Raw genomic sequence first — 9,097 nt, 5'->3', positions numbered from 1 at the left:
AAAGAATGACAGGAAATATTTACTGTCATTGCTTCTATCCGTGTTCCTCAATGATCTTGCCACTCCTGCTTTGACCAGGAGTAAATTACACTCATTTGGGTTGCTGAGAAATATGTGAACACTAGATTTCCACCTTGATTTGTCGAGATCGATACACTGCAGTTAGCCTCCTTCGCAGGCGCAGGCTAGGCTGCTTTTATTTAATGGGAGGGTGATTTTCAAGGAAAGTGAGTTTGCCGTGGAAGTGAGTTTGCCGTGGAAGTGAGTTTGCTGTGGAAGTGAGTTTGCCGTGGAAGTGAGTTTGCCGTGGAAGTGAGTTTGCCGTGGAAGTGAGTTTGCCGTGGAAGTGAGTTTGCCATGGAAGTGAGTTTGCCGTGGAAGTGAGTTTGCCGTGGAAGGGAGTTTGCCGTGGAAGTGAGTTTGTTGTGGAAGAGAGTTTTGCCTACTCTCCAAGCAGAGGTTAGGCTCCGGCTGTTTATTTAGTCGTTTTTATCGGGCTTTCTATTTTGTCATTTTTCTTGAAGTACGCCAGCCAAACAGCAAGATATAAAAAAAAATAGAAAGCTCGATAAAAACGACTAAAAAAAACGTTAAAAAACAGCCGGAGCCTAACCTCTGCTTGGAGAGTAAGTTTTGCCCCGCTTCGGAGAACCTAGCCAACGTTGAAAATAGCGAACCAGCGCCCCCTCCCCATAAAATAAAAGCAGCCCCGTTCGAAGTCTGCGAAGGAGGCTACTTTGCAGCTTTATTCGCAAGATTCTGCACACCAAAAGTTATGTGGTCCAGTGTGAAATTGTTCAGGTCGATAATCTGCTTGTTTTGACTCAGATGTCAATGACCCCTACTGTATTTTCATATCACAGGGTACCTTTTATTTGTAATTTCCTCCTTTTTGAGGATAGAGTACTCTAATCGACACTAGTCTTTCTTTAATGAAAGTATTTTATGGCGCTACAAGTAATCACAAGGCATATCAACATGGCAAGCGGAACTTTGAAGTAGAAAATTTGAAACATCCACACAGAAAGATGAAAAGCTGGAGAATATGTTTATGTATGAACATTAGTTTATTACACACATAGGCTGGCGTTCATCCTTCATCATTGGACTTACTTTTTTCACAGAAATATAGATTTTCCGTAAAAAGTGGTCCATTAGCGCTGAAAACAAATAAGACAAAAATTTAAAATCCGACTTTCCAAGAGAAAAAGGTGAAAATGGAAATGTGACAAGTGTTTGTTCTAATCGGTTTATTGTAAGATCTCAAAGCGTTTTTAGAAATACTTTTTACTCTTTTTACCCTTTTTCTCTTTCATTGCTTTTCTACCCATTTCCAAGTTTACTAGTCCATTCTGGCAGCCTGTGTGCTATTTCATCTTTAAAAAAAGCTGGCGTCTGTTTGTTCGCTAGAACTTCAAATCGTTTTTTCGTGAAAATGAAACTCCACTCTTCTCTCCTCTGTTGAATTAATGTTTTAAACATTGTTCCTGTGGAAATTGTCGAAGCGAACAAGCGGTGGCATCTGCATTGTGTCGGACATCGATGAAAACCAGAAATGCTCCTCCCCATTGATGCTACTTTGAAATATGTAACTTTTTTCTTCACAAATTAATTTGTCCATTCCCACTAATAGCCTTGTTCTCTTTTTGTATTATTCTAGCATGAATATTATTTTCCTCACCAAATTTGCCAGTCAATGCTCAGAGTGTTGGGGAGGAATGACAGAAATGTCGGACACTTTCCTCCGCATCATTAGTTTTTTTTTCCGAAAAGTAACTTTTCCTCCACGCAATCGTCCAATGAGCTGACAACAAGCTCTCTTTCTCTCTCTTTGCCTCATTCTAGCCTAAATATCATTTTCCTCAAAATTTGCCAGTCAGCGCTCTCAGCCAACACTCACACGGCGTCGGGCAGGAATGACAATCGGGTCCCTCCGAATTGTTTATTTTTATTACCGAAAAGTAACTTTTTCTCTACACATTTGTCCATGATAACAGTAATGATAATAATTCCAAGGAGGTTTTCTTTTTGTTCTAGCGTAGACATAATTTTCCTGAGCAAATTTGCCAGTCATCGCTCGCAGCCAACAAGCGCGCCACCCGCAAAGTGTCGAAAAAGGAATGGCAGCAATGTTTGGTAGTTTCCTGACTGCCGTCTCTCTCCTCGGGCGGAGTACTGCGGCACTTTTCATGCCGTTCGATTCCTGTCAAAACATTTCATGGAGTAAATTTCTGCCACAGGAGAATGACGGGCGGAATTGGTTCGGTATTTCCGTGTCTTGATCCCGCTTCCTCCCGGCGCTCTCCTAGTGTGAGGTGATTGTCTCGAGTTCGACTTTTTTTCTTGATTCATTACCTTTGCCAAGAAGGTTTTGTTTTCTGTATCGTCTGTATTCAAATGCATGTGCGTGTTTGTGGATAGGCAGCAAGCCTGGATGGATTGTATTGATACTTGGTATCTGGGTTGTACAGTAGTATTGAAATAGGTCGCTTTTTGCACCCTAGCGGCTTGTTACTGTACTGTATAGGAACTTTCGGGTTTGATATCGCGAGTTCTGGACATGCTATTGCCGCAATTTTCGAGTAGTAGATAGCTCTTGATGCAGCGCTCGCGGCCCATATAGAGGCTCTTGTGGCAGAGAGTGAGCGGGTATAGACGTTTTTGTTTTGTTCTAACTACAGTACGGATGTTACGTAAGTCCAACTTTAATATTGTAAACATTAGATTTTGTTTTATCCCATCCCTTGTTCGCTGTCAACAGTACAGGCAACAGTACATCATAGCCCATGTGGGAAGGAACATTCAACATCATTCGAGCAAAATATTTTCCAATTTTGTCTTGTATTACTGCTAGAAACAGGAAATAAGATATTTTCCAATTTTGTCTTGTATTACCGCTAGAAACACTTTTCTAAATATGAACTTCGTCACATCAAACAAGCTTCTACTACCAACAAAACGGGAAGAACAATGCAACTTTAAAAGTGGAATTTTCACATCAAAAAGCGGAATTTTTAAATCAAAGCGTCGCACGGAATATGCTTCAGTATTTTACCGGCTGTACCGCAGACTAATTCTGCCACAGGGGTGAATAACGGCGGAAATAATCACTCTGAATATTCAATATGCCAAAAAGCAGTTACTCAAACAACTGGGTATGATTTTGGAAACGGTCAGACGTTTCAGATAGCATCCACTATCTTTGAAACGTCTGACCGTTTCCAAAATCATATCCAGTTGCTTGAGTAACTGCTTTTTGGCATGTCTTATTACCTGGATGTCTGATCTTCATATTCACGTACACTCTGAATATTCATCGTCCGATCCATGGAGTTGGAAATACCGTAGACGGAAACTGGCGGGACTCATAGTATACACCCCGAGCTAGAACGTTAGAGGGCTTGACTTTTTGTTGAATAGTCAGAGGAAAAAAAGCAATCTTTGTTCACTGAGCACAAAAAGGAAAGATCTGCAAGCCGCGGTCTTTGTACATGTGTTTCCAAGTTGTTTATAGAGAAAAGTAAGTTGGAAAATCAACTGTTTGTAAACTAAACTAAACAAACCTAAATGAACCGTAACTAAACTAAACCAAACCAAACTAAACTCAACGACAGGTTCTTAGGACTAAAAAAGTAATCTAAAAAGTTTTTAAAATCATGCAAATCGGTTGGAAACGCTCTCGATAAACAGAAAAAAACGGCGATACAAGTTTTACTTTTTGAAAGTATTTCCCTCAAACTAATATGTTCCAAACATACCGTAGACGGAAACTACCAGGACTCGTGCACCCCGAGCTAGAACGTTAGAGGGCTCGACTTTTAGTTGAATAGTCAGAGAGGAAAAAAAGCAATCCCTGTTCACTGAGCGCCGTAAGGAAAGATCTAAGAGCGGTCTTTGTACATGTATTACCTTTCTACGTTTATAGAAAAAAAAGGAATTGGAAAATCAGTTGATTGAATTGCGGCCTGCTACACTTAAAGTAAAATAAACTAAACTTAAGTAAACTAAAGTAAAGTAAACTAAACTAAACTTAAAAAGTTTGGAAATTATGTTCGGAAAGTATGCAAATTGGCTGGTAAGGCTCGCGACAGACAGAACAAGAAAACGGCAATTTTGACATCTTGGTCTTTCCCTCCAACTAGCAATTGAAATAGGGGGTACGTGAAATGTTAGGAAAACGGCAGATTTCTACTTTTTGATAGAGGGTACGAAACAGCCTCTCTGATATGTAATTTGTAAAATTGTAATAACCCGCCAAATTCGAAGTTGTTGGGGGAAAATTGTGACCTTTTTCCTATGATATATGTCGTCTTTTTTTTGTCAGCTACCCTAACCTAGCTTGGAAAGTATCAATCTCCAGAAAAACGCAAAATAACACAGCCAAATTCGCTCAAATATTTGGCAATTCACAAACATGACAAAGTCATTATCAAGTGCGGATCGGAACATCAAGTTCTGTAGGTTCGACCCTGGCGTGTTCCGGTCATGATGGAGGTCTACTGACGGAGAAGTAAAATGACACAGCAAAATTTGCTAAAATCATGCAAGCCGATTGGCTAAGCCCGACTTCTTCATTTGTTTGGCGATTAACAGGACAAAGTCATTACCATGCGCGGATTGAAACGTTTCTGTAGGACAGACCATCTCGAAGAAAAACGCAAAATAACACAGCCAAACTCGCTAAAATCATTCCTAACCGGACAAAGTCAGTATCAAGTGTAGAACGGAACATTTCTGTACGACCGACCATTTCCAGAAAAAAACGTAAAATAACCCCGCCAAATTCGCTCAAATCAAGCACAAATTCTTCATTTGTTTACTGATTTAATAACATGACAAAGTCATTACCAAGTGCGGATCAGAACGTTCGACCCTGGCGTGTTCCGGTCCTGATGGAGGTACACTGACGGAGACGCCTCAGACGCGACCTTGCAAGTGTTTGGATTTCCTCAAGCAATTATCATAAATTTTCCGCGGAGAACTTCCATCTGTTCTTCTGGTGTTCTCCCAACAGTGGGGGGATGGGACGGGCGGAGTTCATCCGTGTCTACTGTGGGACATCTGTGGAAAAGGATTTTATCGTTTGATAAACTGCAATAGCAGTTTCTACCAAGCATCCGTCGCAGATCTAGACTTCTGAGGCGGAGCGTTTATTTTTTCGCCAATTGTTGGGAGCGATGATTCACGAAAGTTTCAACATGGGTTGATGCTGGGAATATTGTGTTTCTGGATACAGCTAAATTCTCTTTCCATGCGTATAGAACCTAGCCCTTTTCAACTTTACTTCGATTTCACAGGTCCCAGCCGCACTTTTATGTAAAGATAGAAAAATGGGTGAAGGATTTGCTGGCGGGGTCAAAAGGATTTCTACAAATCTTTCTGACTTTTGCAAATGTTCACTCTATTGATTCTCTACTTCGGACCTATTTCCATCTTTGCTAAGCCTTTTGTCGAGTTTTGAGCTCTAAGGGGACTAAGATATATGCTACAGACTATAATACAGTTACAGAACTTATAAGAAAGGTAGGCATTTTCTCGTCGCAATAATGACAAATGAGCGAAACAAAACCGCAGAAACTATTTTGACATTTGAATTGATTGAGGATCAACATCTGTGAAACGATTTCTTTGTCTGATAACCGATGGGAAAATGCCATCACTTCAAATCACTTCCTCTCATAAAAGTACGTTTTTCACTTCTTCTGTAGAACAAAGATGCACTGTTCCCAGAGGACAAAGTAACTAGTTCAGCTAAACTATTGACAATTCAATTGTAATTGTTGTTTTTATAGTATCGCCCTGGAATTTACTGAAATGTCTGTCTTCAATACTTCTTTGTCACCACATATAGACAGATGTCACACAATTGTACATACCGATAGCTACTAGTAACATCAACTGATCACCCGCGTAGGCAACTCCTTGAAATAAGGACATTAGCGAGTAGGTGCGAATTGGTGGCTATAAAAGAATAAAAACCGATAAGATAATCTTATTGAAAGAAGACTTTTGTTGAACAGCAACCATATGGCCAAACAGATAGACAGATAAAATAAACTATCGTCCGGCCGAATACACTGGGCCTTCCTAAATTCAGTGGCTGTTTCGCAGGAATCCAGTTCCAGTGCAGGTGATTTTTCCCCCCAAAAAATCCTACCAAACAAGGACATTATAACAAAACAATGTTTAAAGCTCCTTGTTTTTATAATATAAGCCTCACTGATTTTTCAATTGAAGTCAGATGAGTTTCTTTCATTTCGGTCTCTGTTTAAATAGAGTTACTACCGGTACTTAGATTACTCTCCTAGCAGAGGTTGATGGGGAAAATCGTACCCTTTTTCTTATATGCCGTCTTCTTCTGTCGGCTTTATTATAAATTATACCACACTGAAAGAAAAAGACGGCATAAAACTTTTAAAAGAAAAAGGTCACAATTTTCCGCATCAACTGCTTCTTGGGGAGTACTAATAGTTCACCAATTAACGTTGTCGGTGGGAACTCTTGAACTTGCTTTTAAGAATGCGATGTTTGTCGGAAATTCCGCCAAATGATGATTACCAACGTGGAAACATAACCCGAACCTGCGGAAGCGAGAGTGTCGTCAGCTCTGTCGGCTCTTTTGCTCGATTTTTCGCCTAACCTTCGGCCGTGACGAAACCAAATAAAAGTTGTTGTTCCACGTCCGAATGGTTTCCCGCGCCCGAAGGTAGGAGCCATGACAGACATGTGTCACATTGCGTATCCCCCGTGGGAAGGACAAGGTTTTCAATATTAAACAAAAATCATAAATGAAAAGAAAATACAGACACTGAACCATCCATTGGTCAAGGAAATAACTACCAAGGAGGAAAACCTCATTGGAAATACTAAGGAGGTTAAACTATGATTTTAGATATGCTAAAAGGGACACTTGAAATAATCAAGGAGCGTTGATAAAAGCTCCTTGAATTAATTGATAGAAATAGTTAGCTTAATGTACCCCAATATTTTTTCCTTTTACATTTTTTCTTGCTACGTTCCTGAAAGTTGGGTAAAAAAAATTGAGCGATCAGAAAAAAACCACAAATCACCCAGAAAAGACGTAGAAAATTGCCAGACACTGATTAGGACTTCGCGGGAGGCCTTCTTTCCCCTCCACCGTGGGAAAGAAAGAAATTTTCTGTATGACCTTTGTAATTGTAGAATTCACACTTTGTTTTCTCAGAAGAATCGGGGGAGTTGCTGTCAAATATGACACATTTGCTTGGTGCGAATTTTCAAGTTTCAATAGCGAGAACTATTTTCCCACACAGTTGTTCTTCAGAAACCTACTAGAGAAAGAAATTTCAGAACTTTGGAACGATACATGTCATTGTCAATAATGAAAGAAATGAGTAGGGTATTTGGTATATAAGTTAGACGACCTTGATTCAAAGTATTTACTGCCACCAAGGAGGAGGAAAAAGAAAAAAATACGCGTCGTTATAGAAAAGTTAGAAACATATCGACTCTGCTAAAGTTTATATTTCCGTATCAGATAAACCAAGGTCCTTGGATAAACTATGACATGATAGACGAACTGTAAACTAACCCCCCTTCGCTCTAGACATGTTTTTGTACAGCCTATAGATCTGTGTGATCTTACTGAAAACTATTGGGGCCGAAGCACAAACGTGTACAGTCACGACAGCGTGCAAACTGTAACATCAAAAAGCTCAATAAATCATTTGAATGAAAGTATCGATGCGCGGTCATTCAGAGTACAGTACTTTCGTGACTGCAGTGCTTCAGTCCGGGGTTCCCAGAAAAGACTTTGGGCCTTCATCGTCTGTCCGTCCTTGCCCTAGATATGCAACAGGTATTCGAAGTGCGCTACAACCGTCTGCACTATCTTTCAACAATCTCTGTATGATATACATTTGTAGTGATAACTCGACCACAACTTTTCGCAAAAAAGTCAGTGAGTTAGCTAGCTGAAAAAAAACTAGCCTTGGAAACAACTATCAAGTACTGTAACTGATAATATAGTCTAATTCATAACAGTAGGACAGCAAGAAGTAAAATAGCCAATAGCACTCATTCCGTCATTTGAATGGTTCGTCTACAAGACTGATATTTACAGAGATTTACAACTGTCAAAAATGTCTTTTGTTCTTTGTTCCTGTTTCCAGTTGTCATCTCACTCATAAATTTCCTGTTTATTTCTCTTTGTCTATCTTTAGTTGTCCGCGGACTCATTGGTCGCGCCTGTGATCCATAAAAAGTTAACAGAGTGAGTAGATGATGTGTTTCCCAGCTCACAATAAAAACCATCTGTACTTCTGCGTTCACACGTCTCACGTTTTATCCACCCGTTCGCGCCATGAGAGATTCCACGCGGAGGAGGACATCACTGATAAAAACCACTGAACAAAACAGACGTGCCTGATACATAAATAGTAGGTTTGTGGGTGACAGTGGGTCCCATGAAAAGAGGCTGGGGTTATTTTCTCTTTTCTTGTCCAGTCAACAGAAAAGACCGATGACATATTTGTCTAATTTAACAATTTCTATTTCTTGATTTAGAAAACAGATGTGTTTGTGAATTACTGCGTTTGTGAGATCAGAGATCAGCCAATAATCTTTTTTTGTGTCTCGTCACCAAAACTTGATCTCCTAGACTTCCTCAGTCATATTGATACATGTTTTCGTGACACTGTTTATTTCTGACTTGAAAAGTATGAAACTAGGCAGGCATTTGAATTAATCTGTTTGTAAAACCCATGAAATGAATATGGAATTCCTTTTAGGGTCTAGAATTCATTTCTGTGTCTCACTAACAGAAATCCGATCCCCCAACACTATCAGACGATTTCACACTTTTTATTTCTGACTTAATAATAATAAAAAGTATGAAACAAGACAGACATTTAAATTAACTGTTTGTGAAACCCATGAAATGAATCTGGAATTCCTTTTAGGGTCTAGAATTCTTATTTCGGGTCTCACAAACATAATCCGATCCTACCGATCCTACCGACACTATCAGACGATTTCACACTGTTTATTTCCGATTTCTCCGACTGGAAAAGCGACACTGACGAATGGCTGGGACAGATGGCGGTTTCTCTTATTTGTT

Source organism: Branchiostoma floridae, chromosome 7, assembly GCF_000003815.2.
Source record: "Branchiostoma floridae strain S238N-H82 chromosome 7, Bfl_VNyyK, whole genome shotgun sequence".
NCBI classification, from domain to species: domain Eukaryota; kingdom Metazoa; phylum Chordata; class Leptocardii; order Amphioxiformes; family Branchiostomatidae; genus Branchiostoma; species Branchiostoma floridae.
This window is presented reverse-complemented; position numbering follows the sequence as displayed.